Genomic DNA, 21,983 nt, shown 5'->3' with positions numbered 1-21,983 from the left:
TTGTAGGTGATCAGGCCAGCAGGGAAAGAAAGTTGAGAGGGTCTAAGCCTGCAAGGGAGAGCAGTTGGGAGATACTTGCCCTGCAGGGGAGGGCAGTTGGAGGCAGGGGAGGGCAGTTGGGGTAAACAGGCATGCAGGGGAGGGCAGTTAGGAGCAATTGGGCTGGCAGGGGAGAAGTTAGGCATTAATCAGGCTGTCAAGAGAGTGGTTAGGGGATGATTAGGCTGGCAGGCAGAAGGGGTTAAAGCCAATCAGGTAGGCAGGCAGGCAAGAGGTTGGGAGCCAGCAGTCCTGGATTGTGAGAGGGATGTCTGGCTGCCCTTTTAGGCCCTATCCCACTGGGCAGTTAGACATCTCGCTAAGGGTCCCAGATTGGAGAGGGTGCAGGCTGGGCTGAGTGACACACACCCCCAGTACTCGAATTTCATGTACTAGGCCTCTAGTAAATTATAAAATGCATGAAAAGGATTCAGCCAGGTGCCAAAGATGACTAAATATTTCATGAACATCAGGAGTTAATACATGTGAAGCCTCTAATATATTATTGACTTCTGAGGTAATCCTATTTAATAAAGAGAAAATATGATAATTGACCCTAATGCTGTTGCAAAGATGGCAGCACACACAATAAGGAGGGAATATCCTAATTGGCAGCTGCACCCTCAAAGATGGCAGCACCCACTGCCAATAAGGATGTAATATGCTAATTGAATATCCTGCCCTCAAATATAGCGGCAACCACAGCCAATGAGGAGGGCATATGATAATTGACTGCCATGCCCTCATAGATGGTGGCACCCATAGCCACAAGATGGAAGCGCCCAATCCCATCAGCCCTGCCAGGGTGGCAGGCATGAGGCAAGGCCACATGTCTGCCTCTGGCATCCCCCATTTCTCTCTGCACCCTAGCTGCCCAGGGCCAGCATGAGGAGCAGGCAATCCTATGATGGTGGCTTCTCAGCTGCCCAGGGCTGCCCTGAAGTGCAGGCAAGCCTCAGATGGTGGCTGCCTAGCCTCCCAGGGCCATTCAAGGCTCGGGTAACCAGGGCCAGCTGGGGCTTGAGCTGCTGGCAGTGGCAACAGCAGAGGTGTGATGGAAGCATCACCTTCCCCTGATCACTGGATTGCCTCCCACCTCTGAGGGATCCCAGACTGTGAGATGGGGCAGGCTGGGCTAAGGGAGCCCCCTGTCGTCCAGTGCATGAATTTTCATGCACCAGGTCTCTGGTATTTAATGTTTTTTTAAAAAATCCCTGTCAAAAACCATAAATAACCATTCAGAAATTGTTCTGCCAGATTGGATAGAAAAGGAAGATTCCCTATGGTTCTCTCATAATAATGGCCCCTTAGATTTATGCTTAGTGCTGTGGTTGGGAGCATTCTACAGCTTAAAAGCTTGAATAGATGAGTTGGCCTACCTCTACTATCATTGGGTTGTCTAGGTTAAGGGAAAATGATATCCTTAGATAAGCACAATCAAGGAAATTGGGCCTGTGAAAGGTCCTATAGTAGCATTTGTCTACAGCATCTTCTTTGCCTGGATCTGGCACAGTATAGGCACGCAGTATTAATAGAATTGGGAAAACACAAAAATGAGTGAATAAGTTGCTCTCATTGTTTCAAACGCTTTGTACTTAATTTATTTAAGGAAATACCATGTGACTCAATTTGGCTGTGGCCTGGGCAAAAGAAAGAAAGTGACAAGGTGCTAAAGCAGAAAACAATGGTTTTCCCCACATTGTGTGAAAATAATCTTGCTAGCAAATGATTTTTTTGGGGGGGAAGGAAGGAAAGGTGACAAGCCATGCCTGTGGTGCAATAAATTCTTTAACTGTTAAAGGGACCACAATATACACAAGTGCTGATATTAATAAGTCAAAACCAGAAAACAGGTTTCATTACACAAAGCTATAAAATAACTTGTAAAAGAGTTAAAATGGGAACTCTAAACATGGGTTGCTATTGGTGATTGAGATTAGGACAGACTTTACATTTTTATTTTATATACTCTTGTGCCCTCTGAAATAAACTAATGTGCATACATCCCTCCTGGGAGTAAATGGAAAAAAACCACATGAGCTTGATTATTCAGGGCACTGAATGCCAAGGAAATTCACTTTAGCTATAGAAGCTCACATTACTTGTTGGGTGGACATCCTGCACATTCCCACAGTGGGCAATGACAGGCTCCAGTTTAAACATTAGTTACAGGAGGAGGACCAGTTAGGGTAAGATGGGGAGAAGAAGAGATAAGACATTTGACTCAAGTCAAACCTAAAGCATCTCATGAGGCCCTTATCTCACATCTACAGAATCTCACTTGCCAGTGCCCCTTGTGCAGGAAGTCACATTGGCAGCCCAGCATCTTGATAAGCCTCTCTTGGACATCAGGTTCAACTCTTGCTCCTGCAGATTCCTCCTATCTGGGATAGGAGAGCATTCTCTGGTGTTCATCACTCCCTGGAAAGCTCCTCTTCCTCTACTCACCACCTTCAACCAGAAGACGGTGCTCAGGTAAGAGTCAGCTCAGAACTATCTTCTCTTAAAGGCAATTTTGTTTTCTTCCTCTTACTCCACATGGTCTTAGTCTGTGAAGGGCCCAGGTCCTTTCTGCTTCACAGACATTGTTTTCAAATCTGAATTGTTAAGAACTCAACCTTTACACATTAGCTTACTCTTCGGTGGATTTGTTTGTTTGTTATATGTTTGTACCTTTCTTGTCCCAGCAAAAAACACAGGGCACAAACTAATCAGTAATTGAAAAAAGTTTAATAAAGGGAATATGTACAGAGGGATGAGCAGGACAAATGGAAATTGATAAAGATGGAGAGGACTCTAAAGATAAGTCATAACAGGGAGCTACTGCTCCAAGGTAGTGAAACCTTTGGTATCGTATTCTCTGGAAGCCTCCATTTCCCACCTCTGTAACATGGACAGTAATTCCCAGGTAGCAGAGTAGCCATGAGACTCACTGATCAGGCACCTGGTGCTCAAGTCTTGTTTCGGTTCCAGTGGCACCAGTGGAGGGTTCCCGAGCATGAATCCATCTGTCACAGCCTGGAGCAGCCAACTCACATCTATAAGTGGAGGAGAACAAACTTTCAAAACAGAGTTCCCAATCCTGCAATTCCTGATAGTCATCGTGGCCCTGGTGGGGCTGGCAGGGAATGCAGTGGTGCTCTGGCTCCTGGGCTTCCGCATGCGCAGGAATGCCTTCTCTGTCTACATCCTCAACCTGGCGGGGGCCGACTTCCTCTTCCTCTAATGTTATATTGTGGATGCCCTGGAGAGACTCATCTGGGACTGTGTCTATCTTTGCCTCCATCTCATGCCTGAGCTTTCTCAGCGCCATCAGCACAGAGCGCTGCATGTCTGACTGTGGCCCATCTGGTACCGCTGCAGCCGCCGCAATCACATGTCCACTATCATGTGTTCCCTGCTCTGGGCCCTGTCCCTGCTACTGAGCATCTTGGAAATGAACTACTGTGGGACTATGCATTATTTTTGGTGCACAGTGTTGGATTTCATCACTGCGGTGTGGCTGATTTTGTTGTTTGTGCTGCTCTCTGGGTCTAGCGTGGCCCTGATGACCAGACTGCTGTGTGGCTCCCACCAGGTGCTGCCCACCAGGCTCTATCTGACTATCTTGCTCACAGTGCAGGTCTTCCTCCTCTGTGGCCAGTCCCTTGGCATCCACTGGTTCCTGTTAATCTGGTTTCAAGATTTTGATTCCTTCATTTCTCATTTCTTGGTGACAGTTCTCCTGTCCTGTTTCAATAGCTGTGCCAACCCCATCATTTGAAGTGAAATAGTGCCTGTTAGACAAACACAGAGTGCAAGGCTCCAGGACTGCCTCATTCAGGGCCTTCACTCCATGCCCATGGGAGCTTTGCCATCTCTGGGGTCCAGGACTGCTCTCACATTTACAAAATCTCACCTGGTTTCAGCTCTTACACAAATGCTTTGATATATTATATAAAAATTCTCTACTCCAAATCATATGTAGGGACAATGAGTGGCTTTCCTATTACACGCATCATAGGAAAAACAGTTAATAATGCCCCTTCTGTATTTCTGTCCCAACTACCTCCATTCATTCCCTTGGCCACCTCTGTCTCTCTCCTTCCCAAATGGCTTCTTTCTCCTCTAAAATGCAGAGAAGTTTAATTCAGTCCTAAATCCTCTCCCACCTGGATAGGAGATGTCTGCAGGCATAAAAAAAGTATTTCAAACACACAAGAGCTTTTCACAGAATAAATAATTGGAACATGAATTTTCTTTTTGTTCCTTGTGTGTTTTTGGTGGTGAAAAGTGCTGACTTCTGTTTTACATTTAATATTCTTCATTTTAAAAATGATCATATTATATTAAATCCAAATTTTGTTACTACTCCTCATTCATCCACTCATTCACTCATTCATTTGTGGGTTTAAATTTTATTGACAGCCCCATTTTGTTCCCACACAGACTTGGGCCCTGGGGACACAACATTGTGTCTATCCTCATAAAGATGACACACTGGGACATTTCTAATGCCAGAGGTTTGGGTGTCATCACTCTGTCCTAACAAGGGGTCTCATTACCTTCATGAGCCTAAGTCATAACCTGCTTTCTCCCAGTGAGTAGTTCACTCTCAGTTGTTGAGATTGCCCTGGAGCTTCTAACAGCCTACAGTCAAACAAAGCCACTCTCCCAGAGCACAAATACTGGGGAACTCAGAACCCTATTGTCCTCCACAGGACCTGAGCAGATTCTTCTCCTACTGCCTCCAGGGCACATGTCATGGGCTGGATAGTGAGTGGAGAGGTTGGACATGGAGGGTCTGTGTTGCAGTAGAAGGAGCCCAGGCTCTAAGATTCAGAAAAAAAAATGGGTTTAAATTCATGCTCCAGGACTCCAAAGCTGTGTGTTTCAGGAAGAATCTTAATCTCTAGAAGCCTCCATTTGCCACATAACAGACAGGGTGGCCATGAGTGTCAGTGGTCATAGAGCAGGTGCTCAAGTCTTGTTTTGTTTCCAGGCCCACAACTGCAGCATTTCTGAGCATGGATATGATTGTCACAACCTGGGAGACTGAGCTCACACCAACCCATGGAAGTGATCAACAGTTTACAGAGAACATAATCCTGGAAATACTGACAGTCATCGTGGCCCTGGTGGGGCTGGCAGGGAACACGGTGGTGCTCTGGCTCCTGGGCTTCCGCATGCGCAGGAATGCCATCTCAGTCTACATCCTCAACCTGGCGGGGACCGACTTCCTCTTCCTCTGCTACCAATTTATAACTAGCCTAATTTCACTTTTTGACGTCAATTTTTTCCTTAGAGTAATGAAAAAGTTTCTCAGGCCTGTGTCAATCTTTGCCTACATCTCTGGCCTGAGCTTTCTCAGCGCCATCAGCACGGAGCGCTGCATGTCTGTCCTGTGGCCCATCTGGTACCGCTGCCACCGCCACAGAAAACTATCTACCATCATATGTGCTCTGCTCTGGGCCCTGTCCCTGTTGCTGAGCATGCTGGAAGGGTACTACTGTGGCTTCCTGGCTGACAATGTGCATGAAGTTTTGTGTCGAGTGTTAGATTTCATCACTGTGGCATGGTTGATGTTGTTATTTGTGCTGCTCTCTGGGTCCAGCCTGGCCCTGATGACCAGACTGCTGTGTGGCTCCCACCGGGTGCTGCCCTCCAGGCTCTATGTGACCATCTTACTCACAGTGCTGATCTTCCTCCTCTGTGGCCTGCCCTTTGGCATCTACTGGTTCCTCATAGCCTGGTTTCAAGATTTTGATGCCTTCCTTCCTCAATTCAAAGTGACAGTTCTCCTGTCCTGTTTCAACAGCTGTGCCAACCCCATCATTTACTTCTTTGTTGGCTCCATCAGGCAGCGATGGTGGAAGCAGAGATACACCCTGAGGCTGGTTCTCCAGAGGGCTCTGCAGGACACTCCTGAGGTGGATGAACCTGGAGAAAGCCTTCCTGGGGAAACCATGGCCATGTCAGAAAGTCTGATGTTCTGATTCAGAGCCTTGCTTTGTTCAGACACGTTTGACTTTGAAAGCTAGCTTTGTCCCTCTCATTTGATTGGTTTTCCTATTGTGTTTACTTCCTGGAACCCTGCATTAAAATAATTAACATAATAATCCAGCTCCAGAGGATGAAGTGAGACAGTACCTGTTAGACAAACACAGATTGCAAGGTCCCAGGACTGCCTCACCCAGGGCCTTCACCCAATGCCCATGGGAGCTTTGCCATCTTTGGGGTCCAGACTAGCTATCACATTACAGAATCTCACCTACAGCAGAAGATGAAGTACAGGAAATGTCTAAATTTCTTTCATCGCTGAATTTTATAGAAACTACATGAACATTACATTCTTGACAAGTTTTTGTGGTCATTCTTCTACAATGTCTCTATAAATTAAACAAATTAAAGTTCAGTCAGCCCCAGTGAACAGCCTTGATGATTTTGGCAGTCCTTAGACTGGCTCCTTAGCATAATAAATGTTGTTTGAATAAGTGAACTAATGAATGAAAGTGAAAGGGCAGGACAGGGTTAACTTATTCCATTTTGTATAACTATGTCATTATGTAACTGGACCCTGGCCCTCACTCACCCAATTGGGGTCAGCCAAAGCAGTGACCTCACCACCCCTTTAAGTCTCTTATTCTGGAGAAACTGGGTCTCTTCTTCCTCCACCTTGCCTCTGCATGGGTATGTGGAGGGGTGAGCCAGGCTAGCCTGTAATAAAAAGACTCTTCTGCGTTTGCATCTGACTCGGCTCCCTGGTGGTCTTTGGGGATCATGAAATCTGGGCATAACATTTGGGGGCTTGTCCAGGATCCTCAAGACCCAGAGGACCCCCGACCTGGAGAGCCTGACTGGCTATGGTAGGTGTCTGTGTGTTTGTGTGTTTGTATCTTTCTTGTGTGAGCTCATTTCTGAAATATGCAGAGCCCAAAGCGATCTAAGTGGATGCATAGGAGGACCTCGGGCAGGAGGATCAGAATATACTCTGATCCTCCCACAGGAGGGACGTGGAATCCCCTCAAGGAGGGACATGGAATCCCCTCCAGGATCTGAGATGAGGTGGGTCGGCGTGAGGCCGTCGTCTCCACGAAGTTAGAAGGCTATTCTTATGGGCCCTTTGTTTGTCTATGTTTGTATTTCTGTTTTATGCTATGGATGCATGGGAGTATTTATCTTTCTGTTGTTTAAATTGTTGAAGATAAGGCAGTCCTGCTCTGATGGTCTGTAAACATCTTAAGCAGCTGCTGAGTTATTTTTCTCAGAGATGTTTACTCTCTATCTCAGTGGAGGGAATCAGCCCACTTAGCTTATAAAAATTTCTCTCTCTGTTTGTATGTTTGCATAAGTAAAGGTTTCATTTGCTCTGATTTATAATTTGCCATATTAAATTGAAATTATAAAGCCCTAAGGTTAATTTAAAGGTATAAATTTGTGAAATTTCAAGGAACAAAGAACTTTTATTAATGGCTTTATTGTCTCTTTTGGTAATTGGAAACTTTCAGGGACTTACAGCTCCACAGGGTGGAGAGATTTACAGGCCCTGTCCCTGCATGTGACATCATCATCCAACATGGAACTAAGGCTGGAGTTATTATTAACCACCTATGGACCCCCACTTCTAATAGCATCTGTAACTGGATTAAATAACCTTTCTTTCAGGAGACCATCCAGGCTTTTAGCTCGCAAGAAATCTCCCTACACACCCTTATCTTCCTCCTCCCTATCTTTCCAGGCTCACTAATAGTTATTTTTCACAGGTCAAACCTCAGCCTATGAAAAGGAGGACTGCTACAGCAGCAGTCTGTAGTCTTCTCTGAAACTCCCAGTGTTTCTATTTCCCGCCTCTGTAGAAATTGTCTTCCTCTGATTCACAATGGGAAAGAGAGACTAGCAATTGGACTGGGGGATGGGACAGGGTGGGGAGGGCGTGGTCTGAGAAATCAAGAATGGTAAAAGAGGATTTAAGATCCTCTAGGAATCTAGGGGCTTAGAGTAAAAAATCTATGAGGAAAACAATGGTTATAGATTTGAATGAGAGAAAAAAAAAAAAAAAGGTATCCTTAAATATAAAATGCCTAATTATACAGAATCTCAGACCGCTTGCCTTATTTCCCCTGCTAAGGACAGAGTAAATGGTTAATGCAGAGGAGGGGAGGGGAGTGTCAGCAGTTAATTATAAAGCTGTAAGAAATAGGGTTTTGTTTATTTTTACTGGCTGCAGACTACTCTGCTAGTCTTGGTGTCTTATCAGAACTTCTAACTGCCCTGGAAGTGAGTAGGTCTGGATGCCTGAGCTGCCAAGGGTTTAGTACCTATTGCTGCTGGAAGGGGGGTGGGGGAGGGGGGCAATACCCAAGCCACTGCCACAGAAGCACTTTGTAATATGCAAAGCTGTTTCTAACTACAACTCAGGCCATTGTAGAATGGCAACTTAGAGTCAAACAGCAAAGGAAAGGCACTTTCCTTGGACTGGGAAGCCTTCAGGACTTTGAGAATCTCCAAGAGAGGAGAAACCTGACTGGGGGATGGCAGAAACTCTGTTGGGTTAAAGGGACCTAAGGCCACATGTTAAACTTATAAATTAAGGCTTTCTACGCAGATGTTCAAGCCCAGTTATATAGGGTTAAGTTGCCTGTTTATAGCAAAACAACTCTCTCCCGTGCACAAATAAATTTCAGGGAAATTAGACAGACTGTGTTATGGTTAGAAAGAAAAACTGGCCACCATGCACAACCCTAACAGTGCCCTGCAGAGAACTATATAATTGACTTAAATGACATTGCAAAATCTTTAAAAGAAAAAATATTTTGAGGGTCGCTTGGTCCTTCTGTGTATATGTCAATTATTAAGTTATAGTTTTAAAATCAGTAATATTAATGGAAACACAGACAGATAGAAGAGTTTTTCAGAAAGGTCAGGGAGACTGATTGCAGTGTAGGGGTCACCGGTTCCCCCCACGCCACCTTTGTCAGCAGGAGGCAAGCAATTTTCCCAGCGGACCACCAGATGAAAACACCTTGGTGGGAGCACCTCCGTCACCACCTGGGACCAAGCTGTCCTCCCTGTCTCCACCCACTGAGCGTCCATCCCTTCCATGGGTTGTTTTGAGTAGTGGTGGTAAGAATAAGGAAGGGAATTCCCTTGTGAGCCACTACACCCCAATGAGACCCAAGAACCCCTGGCAACTCCTTGGACACTTTTCACCGTGTTCTGTTAGGGGGCTTAAAGGCCCAGTTAGAAATTCTCCCATTCCCCTTTTCAGGCCTATCAGAATCTGAGATCTGTATCTGTAGGAAAAATGTGGCATTTCAAAAAAAAATATATATATATATATATATATATATGTATATATATATATGTATGTATATATATATATATATATATATATATATATATATATATATATATTTAATTGATTTTACACAGAGAGGAATTGAGAGGGATAGAGAGTTAGAAACGTCTATGAGAGAGAAACATCGACCAGCTGCCTCTTGCACAGCCCCAACTGGGGATGTGCCCACAACCAAGGTACATGCCCTTGACCAGAATCGAACCCAGAACCCTTTAGTCTGCAGGCCAACGTTCTATCCACTGAACCAAATCGGTTTCGGCGAAAATGTGGCATTTAAAATTTCAAGAGGCTGGAGCCTGGGAACAGGGTGCTGGGCCTGCTCCCTCTTCCCTCTGCCTTTTCCAAATATTTTAAAATAATAGGAGGTTTAAGGCATGGTTATGCATTTTTGAAGAGACCTGTTGCCTATCTGTCTAAGAGGCTAGACCCTGTGGCAGCAGGGTGGCCAGTGTGCCTCTGGGCAGTAGCCACCACAGCATTGCTGGTGAAGGAGGCAGATAAGCAGACTCTGGGCCAGGAGCTAGCCCTGACAACACCCCATGCCATTGAGACCCTCCTTCAAGGTACTCCAGAGAGATGGATATCAAACACCAGAATCACCCAGTGCCAAGCTCTTCTCCTGGACCAGCCCTGCATCCGATTCCATAAAACACTGGCCATCAACCCTGCCAGCCTGCTTCCAGATGATCCAGAGGAACTCATTCATGACCACACAGAGGTAACAGACCCAGACCTGACAGATGTCCCACCATCATCACCAGATGAGGTACTGTTCATGGATGGGAGCAGTTACTTTCAGGATGGGATCTGATATGCAAGGGCAGCGGTAGTCACCGTGGACCACACCATTTGGGCACAGTTCCTGAACAGAGGAACATCAGTAAACTTTTGGCCTTAATCCAGGCCCTTTGATGGGGTCACTGTACCATCCACCGGGAATGAGGGTTACCAACTTCAGCCAGAAAGGAGAGTCCATCTGGCTCCCAAAGGCAGTTGCAATAGTGCACTGCAAAAGACATTAGAAAGGAGAGACAATTAAAAGCCAGAGGAAATAGAGCCACAAATCAAACTGCTAAGGAAGATGCCCAAAACCTTTAGAAGTCTTGTTTTGTTTCCAGGCCCACAACTGCAGTGTTTCTGAGCATGGATATGATTGTCACAACCAGGGAGACTGAGCTCACACCAACTCATGGAAGTGATCAACAGTTTACAGAAACAAAATCCTGGATGTACTGACAGTCTTCATGGCCCTGGTGGGGCTGGCAGGGAACGCAGTGGTGCTCTGGCTCCTGGGCTTCCGCATGTGCAGGAATGCCTTCTCAGTCTACATCCTCAACCTGGCGGGGGCCGACTTCCTCCTTCTCTGCTACCAATTTATAACTACCCTAGTTTCACTTTTCGAAGTCGATTTTTTCCTTGGAGTAATGGACAACTCTCTCCTGCCAGTGTCATTATTTGCCTACATCTCAGGCCTGAGCTTTCTCAGCGCCATCAGCACGGAGCGCTGCATGTCTGTCCTGTGGCCCATCTGGTACCGCTGCCACCGCCCCAGAAAACTATCTACCATCATATGTGCCCTCCTCTGTGCCCTGTCCCTGCTGCTGAGCATGCTGGAAGGGTACTACTGTGGTTTCCTGGTTGAGGATGCTGACGACCTGACTGAGAATGAGCATGAAGTTTGGTGTCCAGTGTTAGATTTAATCACTGTGGCGTGGCTGATTTTGTTATTTGTGCTGCTCTCTGGGTCTACCCTGGCCCTGATGACCAGACTGTTGTGTGGCTCCCACCGGGTGCCACCCACCAGGCTCTAAGTAACCGTCTTGCTCACAGTGCTGGTCTTTCTCTTCTGTGGCCTGCCCGTTGGCATCCACTGGTTCCTCTTTTACTGGCTTGAAAATAATTTTGATGCCTTCCTTTATGTTTACGAATTTCCAGTACCCCTGTCTTGTGTCAACAGCTGGGCCAACCCATCATTTACTTCTTTGTTGGCTCCTTCAGGCAAAGATGGTGGAAGTGGCGACACAACATGAGGCTGGTTCTCCAGAGGGCTCTGCAGGACACTCCTGAGGTGCATGAACATGAAGAAAGCCTTCCTGGGGAAACACTGTACATGTCAGGAAGCAGGTTGGGGCAGTGATGAGATCCTCTGTCCTGATCTGTCTGAAATAAGTTTGAGACTCACTGCTGCCCTGCCAGGCTTGGAAAGTATCTAGTCTTCTCTCTGCCTCAGCCTCAGCCTCTGAATGCTTCAGTGATTCCGCAATCTCTTCAAATTGGTTGTTTTTAATCTGGCTGTTCTAGTTTTTCTCAGAGATCGCATTAGTCCAAACATTATAACTCTCCATCATTACTGACATTACCAATAAATTTCTCTTTTTTTTTCCCTTTTTTCTTTTTTTTAAATATATTTTATTGATTTTGTACAGAGAGGAAGGGAGAGAGATAGAGAGTTAGAAACATCGATGAGAGAGAGTCATCGATCAGCTGCCTCTTGCACACCCCCTACCGGGGATATGCCCGCAACCAAGGTACATGCCCTTGACCAGAATCGAACCTGGGATCCTTCAGTCCCCAAGCCAACGCTCTATCCATTGAGCCAAACCGGTCTTGGCTTGATCATGTTTTCTTTTTTTTTCTTGACATTACCAATAAATTTCTCATGTGATCTGAATTTCTTTAAAATTTTCTTTAGAATCTTCATTGCAACAGAAAGAATCCCAATCAGATATCCAGGTAATGCAGATCTGCAAATTCCTGTCTGGTATCATGGTTTCGCAGATCTGCTCTCCTCTCCAAGCCTCAGTTAATTCACTTTAAAATGTGGAGAAATCATCTCTCATAGGATCCTAATGGAGAATCCTATATAATAAAGAGGTGATATGCAAATTGACCATCACTCTAACACACATAATTCCCACCCTTATGTGGATACAAGATGGCCAACACAAGATGGCCAGCAGGGATGGGCAGTTGTAGGTGATCAGGCCTGCAGGGAATGGCAGTTGGGGGTGACCACGCCAGCAGGGGAAGGCAGTTGGGGTGACCAGGCCTGCAGGAGAGGGCAGTTAGGAGCAATTGGGCTGGCAGGGGAGCAGTTAGACATTGATCAGGCTGGCAAGGGAGTGGTTATGGGGTGATTAGTCTGGCAGGCAGAAGCAGTTAGAGCCAATTAGGTAGGCAGGCAGGCAAGAGGTTGGGAGCCAACAATCCTGGATTGTGAGAATGATGTCTGGCTGCCCTTTTAGGCCCTATCCCACTGGGCAGTTGGACATCTCTCTAGGGGTCCCAGATTGGAGAGGGTGCAGGCTGGGCTGAGGGACACACACCGCCAGTACTCAAATTTCATGTACTAGGCCACTATTAATTATAAAATGCATGAAAAGGACTCAGCCAGGTGCCAATGATGACTAAATATTTCATGAACATCAGGAGTTAATACATGTGAAACATCTAATATTTTATTGACTTCTGAGGTAATCCTATTTAATAAAGAGAAAATATGATAATTGACACTCATGCTGTTGCAAAGATGGCAGCGCACACAGCCAATAAGGAGGGAATATGCTAATTGGCTGCTGCACTCTCAAAGATGGCAGCACTCACTGCCAATAAGGATGTAATATGCTAATTCACTGTCCTGCCCTCAAAGATGGTGGCACCCACAGCATATCAGGAGGGAATATGATAATTAACTGCCATGCCCTCATATATGACAGCACCCATAGCCACAAGATGGCAGTGCCCAATCCCATCAGCCCTGCCAGGGTGGCAGGCATGAGGCAAGACCACACGTCTGATTCTGGCATTTCCCATTCCACTCTGCCCCCCAGCTGTCCAGGGCCAGCTTGAGGAGAAGGCAAGCCTCAGATGGTGGCTTCCCAGCCTTCCAAAGCCATTCAAGGCTCGGGTAACCAGAGCCAGCTGAGGCTTGAGCTGCTGGCAGTGGCAGCAGCAGAGGTGTGATGGGAGCATCACCTTCCCCTGATCACTGGATTGCCTCCCACCTCTGAGATATCCCAGACTCTGAGAGGAGGCAGGCTGGGCTAACGGAACCCCTGTCTTCCAGTGCATGAATTTTCATGCATCAGCCCTCTGGTATTTAATAAGTTTTTTAAAAAAAATCCTGTCAAAAACTATTAATAATCATTAGGAAATTGTTCTGCCAGATTGGATAGAAAAGGACGATTCCCTATGGTTCTCTCATAATAATGGCCCCTTAGATTTATGCTTAGTGCTGTGGTTGGGAACATTCTACAGCTTGAAAGCTTGAATAGATGAGTTGGCCTACCTCTAATCTAATTGGGTTGTCTAGGTTTAGGGAAAATGATATCCTTATATAAGCACAATCAAGGAAATTGGGCCTGTGAAAGGACCTCTATTAGCATTTGTCTACAGCATCTTTTCTGCCTGGATCTGGTACAGTATAGGCACGCAGTACTAAACAGAGTTGGGAAAACACAAAAATGAGTGAATAAGTTGCTCTCATTGTTTCAAATGCTTTGTAGTTAATTTTTTAAAGAAAATACCATGTAACTCAATTTGGCTGTGGCCTGGGCACGTGAAAGAAAGTCATAGGTGCTAAAGCAGAAAACACTGGTTTTCCCCACATCATGTGAAAATAATCTAGCTAACAAATGTTCTTGGGGAGGGGAGGGAAGGTGACAAGTCATGCCTGTGGTGCAATAAATTCTTTATCTGTTAAAGGAACCACAATATACACAAGTGCTGATATCAATAAGTCACAACCAAAAAGCAGGTTTCATTACACAAAGCTATAAAATAAATTGTAAAAGAGTTGAGATGGGAACTGTAAACATTGGTTACTATTGGTGATTGAGATTAGGAGAGACTTTACATTTTTATTTTATATACTCTTGTGTCCTCTGAAATAAACTAATGTGCATACATCCCTCCTGGGAGTAAATAAAAACAAATCACATGAGCTTGATCATTCAGGGCACTGAATGCCAAGGAAACTCACTTTAGCTATAGAAGCTCACATTACTTGTTGGGTGCACATCCTGCACATTCCCACAGTGGGCAATTACATTCTCCAGTTTAAACATTAGTTACAGGAGGAAGACCAGTTAGGGTAAGATGGGGAGAGGAAGAGATAAGACATTGGACTCAAGTCAAACCTAAAGCATCTCATGAGGCCCTTATCTCACATCTACAGAATCTCACTTGCCTGTGCCCCTTGTGCAGGAAGTCAGAGTGGCAGCCCAGCATCTTGATAAGCCTCTCTTGGACATCAGGTTCAACTCCTACTCCTACAGACACCTCCTATCCAGGGTAGGAGAGCATTCTCTGGTGTTCAGACCTCCTTGGAAAGTTCCACTTCTCCACTCACCACCTTCAACTGGAACATGGTGCGCAGGCAAGAGTTGGCTCAGAACTATCTTCTCTAAAAGGCAGTTTCGTTTTCTCCCTCTTAGTCCATATGGGCGTGACTGCATCTTTGGGTGCAGCATGCAAGGAGCCATGGAAACCCATGAAGGAGAGTCCAGAAACTGAACCTTCCACAGGGAAGCTGTGGGTGCTGGTAGCTTAGGCTGTGAAGGACCAAGGTCCTTTCTGCTTCACAGACATTTTTTTTTTTTATCTGATTGGTTAATAACTCAGCTTTTACACATTAGCTTACTGTTTGCTGGATTTGTTTGTCATAGGTTTGTACCTTTCTTATCCCAGCAAAAAACACAAGGCACAAACTAATGAGTAATTGAAGAAAGTTTAATAAAGGGAATATGTACAAAGGGGTGAGCAGGACTAAGGGAAATTGATAAAGATGGAGAGGACTCTAAAGATAAGTCATAACAGGGAGCTACTGCTAAAGAGTAAAGGGAAAGATAAGTCACCAGAACACAGGGAGGCTATGGCTGTAGTGGTGGTTGTCACTTTGACCATAAGAAAGGTAACCAGAAAGAGTCTATGTCTTTAGGTAGAATAACACCACCATGGCCAAATCACCTTAGAGAACTAGGGAGTGGAAACCTGCCCTTTTCTTGCCCTCCAACCACCTGCCAGTGTCTATCCTTCCTGAGATCACCCAGGAGCCACAGGTGAGCCCAGTGGTGAGGGGAATAGACATGTCCTCTCAGTACACAGAGGAGGGTAGAGAAGCAGGAAGTAAAATTTTATGTCAAATGAAGAGAATTCAGATTATTCTCCTCCTGCCTCCAGCAGACATGACATGGTCTTTGACTATGGGTGGAGGTATTTGGCCTAGAGAATATTCCCATGTCAGCAGAAGTTTTGTGTTGCATAAAGAGACCCCAGACTCTAGGGTCAAAGAGAACTGGGTTTGAATCCAGGTTCCAGGACACCAAGGCAGTGAAACCTTAGGTATCATATTCTCTGCAAGCCTCCATTTCCCACCTCTGTAACATGGACAGTAATTCCCAGGTAGCAGAGTAGCCATGAGACTCACTGATCAGGCACCTGATACTCAAGTCTTGTTTCGGTTCAAGTGGCACCAGTGGAGGGTTCCTGAGCATGAATCCATCTGTCACAGCCTGGAGCAGCCAACTCACATCTATAAGTGGAGGAGAACAAACTTTCAAAACAGAGTTCCCAATCCTGCAATTACTGACAGTCATCGTGGCCCTGGTGGGGCTGGCAGGGAACATGGTGGTGCTCTGGCTCCTGGGCTTCTTCATGAGTAGGAATACCTTCTCTGTCTACATCCTCAACTTGGCTGGAGCCAACTTCCTCTTACTCTGCTGTTATATTATAGATGCCCTAGCGAGACTCATCTGGGTCTTCTCTCTCATCAAAATATTCATCCGCAAATTTTTCATCAATGTGTCTGTCGTTGCCTTCATCTGAGGCCTGAGCTTTCTCAGCGCCATCAGCACGGAGTGCTGCATGTCTGTCCTGTGGCCCAGCTAGTACCGCTGCCGCCGCCCCACTCATATGTCCGCTATCATGTGGCCCTGCTATGGGCCCTGTCCCTGATACTGAGCATCCTGGAAATGAACTTCTGTGGGTTCCTGGTGGAGACTATGCATTATTTTTGGTGCACAGTGTTGGATTTCATCACTGTGGTGTGGCTGATTTTGTTGTTTGTGCTGTTCTCTGGGTCCAGCCTGGCCCTGATGACCAGACTGCTGTGTGGCTCCCACCGGGTGCCACCCACCAGACTCTTTATGACCATCTTGCTCACAGTACTGGTCTTTCTCCTCTGTGGCCTGCCCCTTAGCATCCACTGGTTCCTGTTAATCTGGTTTCAAGATTTTGATTTCTTCATTGCTCATTTCTTGGTGACAGTTCTCCTGTCCTGTTTCAACAGCTGTGCCAACCCCATCATTTACTTCTTTGTTGGCTCCTTCAGGCAGCGATGTTGGAAGCAGAGACACATCCTCAGAGTGGTTGGTTCTCCAGAGAGCTCTGCAGGACACTCCTGAGGTGGATGAACCTAGAGAAAGCCTTCCTGGGGAAACCATGGCCATGTCAGAAAGTCTGGTGTCCTGATTCAGAGCCTTGCTTTGTTCAGACATGTGTGACTTTGAAAGCCAGATTTGTCCCTCTCATTTGATTGGTTTTCCTACTGTGTTTGCCCTCTGGACCCCTGAATTAAAACAATTAACATAATAATCCAGCTCCAGAGGATGTAGTGAAACAGTGCCTATAAAACAAACACAGAGTGCAAGGTCCCAGGACTGCCTCACCAAGGGCCTTCACCCCATGCCCATGGGAGCTTTGACATCTCTGGGGTCCAGGACTGCTCTCACATTTACAGAATCTCACCTATAGAGGAAGATGAAGTGCAGGAAAAGTCTAAATTTCTTTCATCACTGAACTTGATAGAAACTACATGAACCTTACATTTTGGACAAGTTTTCGTGGTCATTCTCCTACAATGTCCCTATAAATTAAACTAATTAAAGTTCAGTTGAGCCCCACGGAGCAGCTTTGGTGATTTTGGCAGTCCTTAGACTGGCTCCCTAGCATAATAAATGTTGTTTGAATAAGTGAACTAATGAATGAAAGTATGTCGATTTTCTAGTCAAGTCTCCGCTAAATTCCATTGCCAGATTTGAGTCACCCTCTTTAAGTGCATTATTTTCATCATTTTTTAACCTTTTCAAGCATGAGCATCCTTTCATGAGCTTATAGGTTACTTGTATTTCTTGAAGTGTCTTTTTTAGTTTTGCCAGTTTTTATTAAGGGTTGCCTGTTTGCATTCTTTGTTTGTAGGAGTTTTGATATATGCCGAACGGGGCTTTGGTTAGTTATATACCGTATTTTTCGGACCATAAGACGCACTTTTTTCCCCCCAGAAGTGGGGGGAAAAAGTCCCTGCGTCTTATGGTCCAAATATAGCCTACACATATACTGTAAAAAAAAAGTTTTTTTACTTGCCCGGCTCTGTGTGGTCTCTGTGTGCTTGCCCGGCTCTAAAATGGTTCTAAATGCTGCTGTTTACTTTACAGGGTTGATTACATGTGTTTATGACTGTGATGTTGGGTTTTAATGCACATAAAATATTTTAGGACACTATTTGTTTCAGAATCTTTTTTTCTTCATTTCCCTTCTCTAAAAACTGGTGCGTCTTATGGTCCGGTGCGTCTTATGGTCCAAAAAATACGGTATATTGTAAATATTTATTCAGATGCTGGTTTGCTTATTCATTTTAATGGTTTTTACACTTTAGAGCACTTTTTAAGAAAACTAGTACAGAAAGGACAGAAGATTTCTATACCCCCCCCATTCCTATTGTAATTCCCCACACAGTTTATCTTATTACTAACATCTTCCATTAATGTGCCACATTTATTAAAATTGATGCACCCATATGGACACATTGTTTTTAGTTTTATTGTTGAAAGTATTACAATCATCCTTTTTTGCCCCAATTGACCCCATCATGCCTCCCCTCCTACTCAGGTCTTCACCATCCTATTATCTGAATCCATGGATTAGGCAAACAAGGTCTTTGGCTGATTACCTCCCACCCACCTACCTTCCCCACCTCCCGCCCCACCCCCACCCCCACCCCCCACACACACAGCCTTCCCTCAGAGATTCTGCACTCTTTTCAAGTCTCCATGTCTCTGGACCCACTCCAACATCAAACAAATAGGGCAATTGAAGGGAGTTAATAAAAGACTGTAGAAAGGGTGAACAGGATGACACACCTAAAGATTAGTCATAAAAGGGAGCTATTGCCGATACACATCTTGAAGTTAAAAGGAAAAATAAATTGCCAGAACACAGGGATGGCTGGGCTATCGCAGTGAACCTGCAAAGAATTGACTGATTGGGTTTGTCCAGAGGCAAGAAGCAGGTCCTGGCATCTCTGATCTGTTCTCAGCTGGCTTCCACCTATTTCTTTGTTATTTGTGAAATTTGCCTATTCTAGTTTAACATAACACACAGATTAGTTCGCTTGTTAGAAGTGACCCTGGTAGTGGGGCTGCAGGACAGGGGAAGGGGAAAGACTCTGACACAGACCTGTGGGTTCAGATCTGGGCTCTTCCACTTGTGCACATGAGAACTGGAGCATGTCATTCAACCTCCTCCTGCTTGTCTTTTCCTATATGTTAGATGGGAGTAAGTATAGTACGGGCTCTTAGAGCCATTAGGTGGATTAAAAGAGGTAATACTATGTAAGCACTCATCAGCTGCTCCTCTTCACATATGTATGAGTTGGTTTATGTTTCTCACCTAAATTCTGCAAGAGTTTCTCTCTTTCAATCCATAGGACTTTGTAAAATAGAACTAAGCACTTCTTAATTCCACTACCACCATGAGAATTCTCTTACACAATGCTTTTTACAAATATATATATATTATTGATTTTTCACAGAGATGAAGACAGAGGGATAGAGAGCTAGAAACAGCTATGAGAGAAAATCATCAATTAGCCGCCTCTTGCACATCCCCCTCCCCTGGGGGATGTGCCAGCAACCAAGGTACATGCCCTTGACTGGAATCGAACCCAGAGACTGATGCTCTATCCACTGAGCGAAACTGGGTTCGGCTCTTACACAAATACTTTGATATATAAAAAAAATACTACTCCAAATCATATGTACGGAAAATAAGTGGCTTTCCTATTATATACATCATAGTAAAACCAGTTAATAATGCCCCTTCTATATTTCTGTCCCAACTACCACTACCACTGTCTCTCTCCTTCCCAAAATGGCTTCTTTCTCCTCTAAAATGCAGAGAAGTTTAATTCAGTCCTGAATCCTCTCCCACCTGGATAGAAGATGTCTGCAGGCATAAAAAATTTTTACAAATACACAAGAGCTTTTCACAGAATAAATAATTGGAACATGAATTTTCTTTTGTTACTTGTGTGTTTTTGGTGGTGAAAAGTGCTGACTTCTGTTTTACATTTAATATTCTTCATTTTAAAAATTATATTATATTAAATCCAAATTTTCTTACTGCTCCTCAATCATCCACTCATTCACTCATTCATTTGTGCGTTTAAATTTTATTGACAGCCCCATTTTGTTCTCACACAGACTTGGGTCCTGGGGACACAACATTGTGACTATCCTCATAATGATGACACACTGGGACATTTCTAATGCCAGAGCTTTGGTTGGCTTCACTCTGTCCTAACAAGGGGTCTCATTGCCTTCATGAGCCTAAGTCATAACCTCCTTTCTCCCAGTGAGTAGTTCACTCTCAGTTGCTGAGATTGCCCTGGAGCTTCTAACAACCTACAGTCAAACAAAGCCACTCTCCCAGAGCACAAATACTGGGGAACTCAGAACCCTATTGTCCTCCACAGGATCTGAGCAGTTTTCTCCTCCTGCCTCCAGGGCACATGTCATGGGCTGGATGGTGAGTGGAGAGGTTGGACATGGAGGGTCTGTCTTGCAGTAGAATGAGCCCAGGCTCTAAGATTCAGAAAAAACTGGGTTTAAATTCAGGCACCAGGACTACAAGACTGTGGGTTTCAGGAAGAATCTTAAGCTCTGGAAGCCTCCATTCGCCACAGAACAGACAGGGTGGCCATAAGCGTCAGTGGTCACAGAGCAGGTGCTCAAGTCTTGTTTTGTTTCCAGGCCCACAACTGCAGCGTTTCTGAGCATGGATATGACTGTCACAGCCTGGGAGACCAATCTCACAACAACCCATGGAAATGATCAACAGTTTACAGGGAACATAACCCTGGAAGTACTGACAGTCATCGTGGCCCTGGTGGGGCTGGCAGGGAACGCGGTGGTGCTCTGGCTCCTGGGCTTCCGCATCCTCAGGAACACCTTGTCAGTCTACATCCTCAACCTGGCGGGGGCCGACTTCCTCTTCCTCTCCTACCAATTTATACCTACCCTAGTTTCACTTTTAAAAGTTGATTTTTTTCCTTGGAGTAATGGACAACTCTCTCTTGCTTGTGGCAATCTTTGCCTACATCTCTGGCCTGAGCTTTCTCAGCGCCATCAGCACGGAGCACTACCTGTCTGTCCTGTGGCCCATCTGGTACCCCTGCAGCCGCCCCAGAAAACTATCTACCATCATGTGTGCTCTGCTCTGGGCCCTGTCCCTGCTGCTGAGCATGCTGGAAGGGAACTACTGTGGCTTCCTGATTAGCAATATGCATGACGTTTGGTGTCCAGTATTGGATTTCATCACTGTGGCGTGGCTGATTTTGTTATTTGTGCTGCTCTCTGGGTCCAGCCTGGCCCTGATGACCAGACTGCTGTGTGGCTTCCACCGGGTGCCGCTAACCAGACTCTACATGACTATCGTGCTCACAGTGCTGATCTTCCTCCTCTGCAGCCTGCCCTTTGGCATCAATTGGTTCCTCTTTCACTGGTTTAAAAAAAAAATTTATTTCTCTGCTTATCTTTACGAGTTTGTAGTACCCCTGTCCTGTGTCAACAGCTGTGCCAATCCCATCATTTACATGTTCATTGGCTCCTTTAGGCAGTGATGGTGGAAGCAGAGACACACTCTGAGGCTCGTTCTTCACAGGGCTCTGCAGGACACTCCTGAGGTGGATGAACCTGGAGAAAGCCTTCCTGGAGAAGCCCTGGAAATGTCGGGAAGCAGTCTGGACAGTGATGAAGAGCCTCTGTCCTGATCTGTCTGAAGTAACTTTGAGACTCACTGCTGCCCTGTCAGGCTTGGAAAGTATCTAGTCTTCTCTCAGCCTCAGCCTCAGAATGCTTCAGTGATTCCCCAATCTCTTCAAATCGGTTGTTTTTAATCTGGCTGTTCTAGTTTTTCTCAGAGAATGCATTAGTCCAAACATTATAACTCTCCATCATTATTGACATTACCAATACATTTCTCATGTGATCTAAATTTCTTAGGAATTTTTTTTTTAGAATCTTCATTGCAACAGAAAGAATCCCAGTCAGATATCCTGGTTTTGCAGATCTGCAAATTCCTGTCTGGTGCCATGGTTTGGCAGATCTGCTCTCCTCTCCAAGACTCCATTAACTCACTTTAAAATGTGGTGAAATCATCTGCTCATAGGATCCTAGTGGGGAATCCTATATAATAGAGAGGTAATATGCAAATTGACCATTACTCCAACACACGTTATGGCTGCCCCCATTTGATTAACGATGACCGCCCCATCTTTAATGGCCAAGTCAAGATGGCCAGCTGAAGCCAGTTTGGCTCAGTGGTAGAGCAT

The 21,983-nt window shown here is 45.3% G+C and overlaps 1 pseudogene across 1 annotated transcript; it reads left to right on the top strand.

The window, feature by feature from the left end:
* The first annotated feature begins 2,438 nt into the window (after nt 1–2,438).
* On the top strand, nt 2,439–21,422 carry LOC311627557 (mas-related G-protein coupled receptor member X1-like; annotated as a pseudogene). The gene is made up of 2 exons: nt 2,439–2,514; nt 20,404–21,422. The product of its transcript is annotated as a mas-related G-protein coupled receptor member X1-like (transcript).
* The last annotated feature ends 561 nt before the right edge of the window (nt 21,423–21,983 follow it).

Source organism: Pipistrellus hanaki, assembly GCF_964339955.1.
Source record: "Pipistrellus hanaki genome assembly, chromosome: 9".
Lineage (NCBI taxonomy): Eukaryota > Metazoa > Chordata > Mammalia > Chiroptera > Vespertilionidae > Pipistrellus > Pipistrellus hanaki.
The sequence above is the reverse complement of the archived record's forward strand: the minus strand, read 5'-3'. Positions and strand labels throughout refer to the sequence as shown.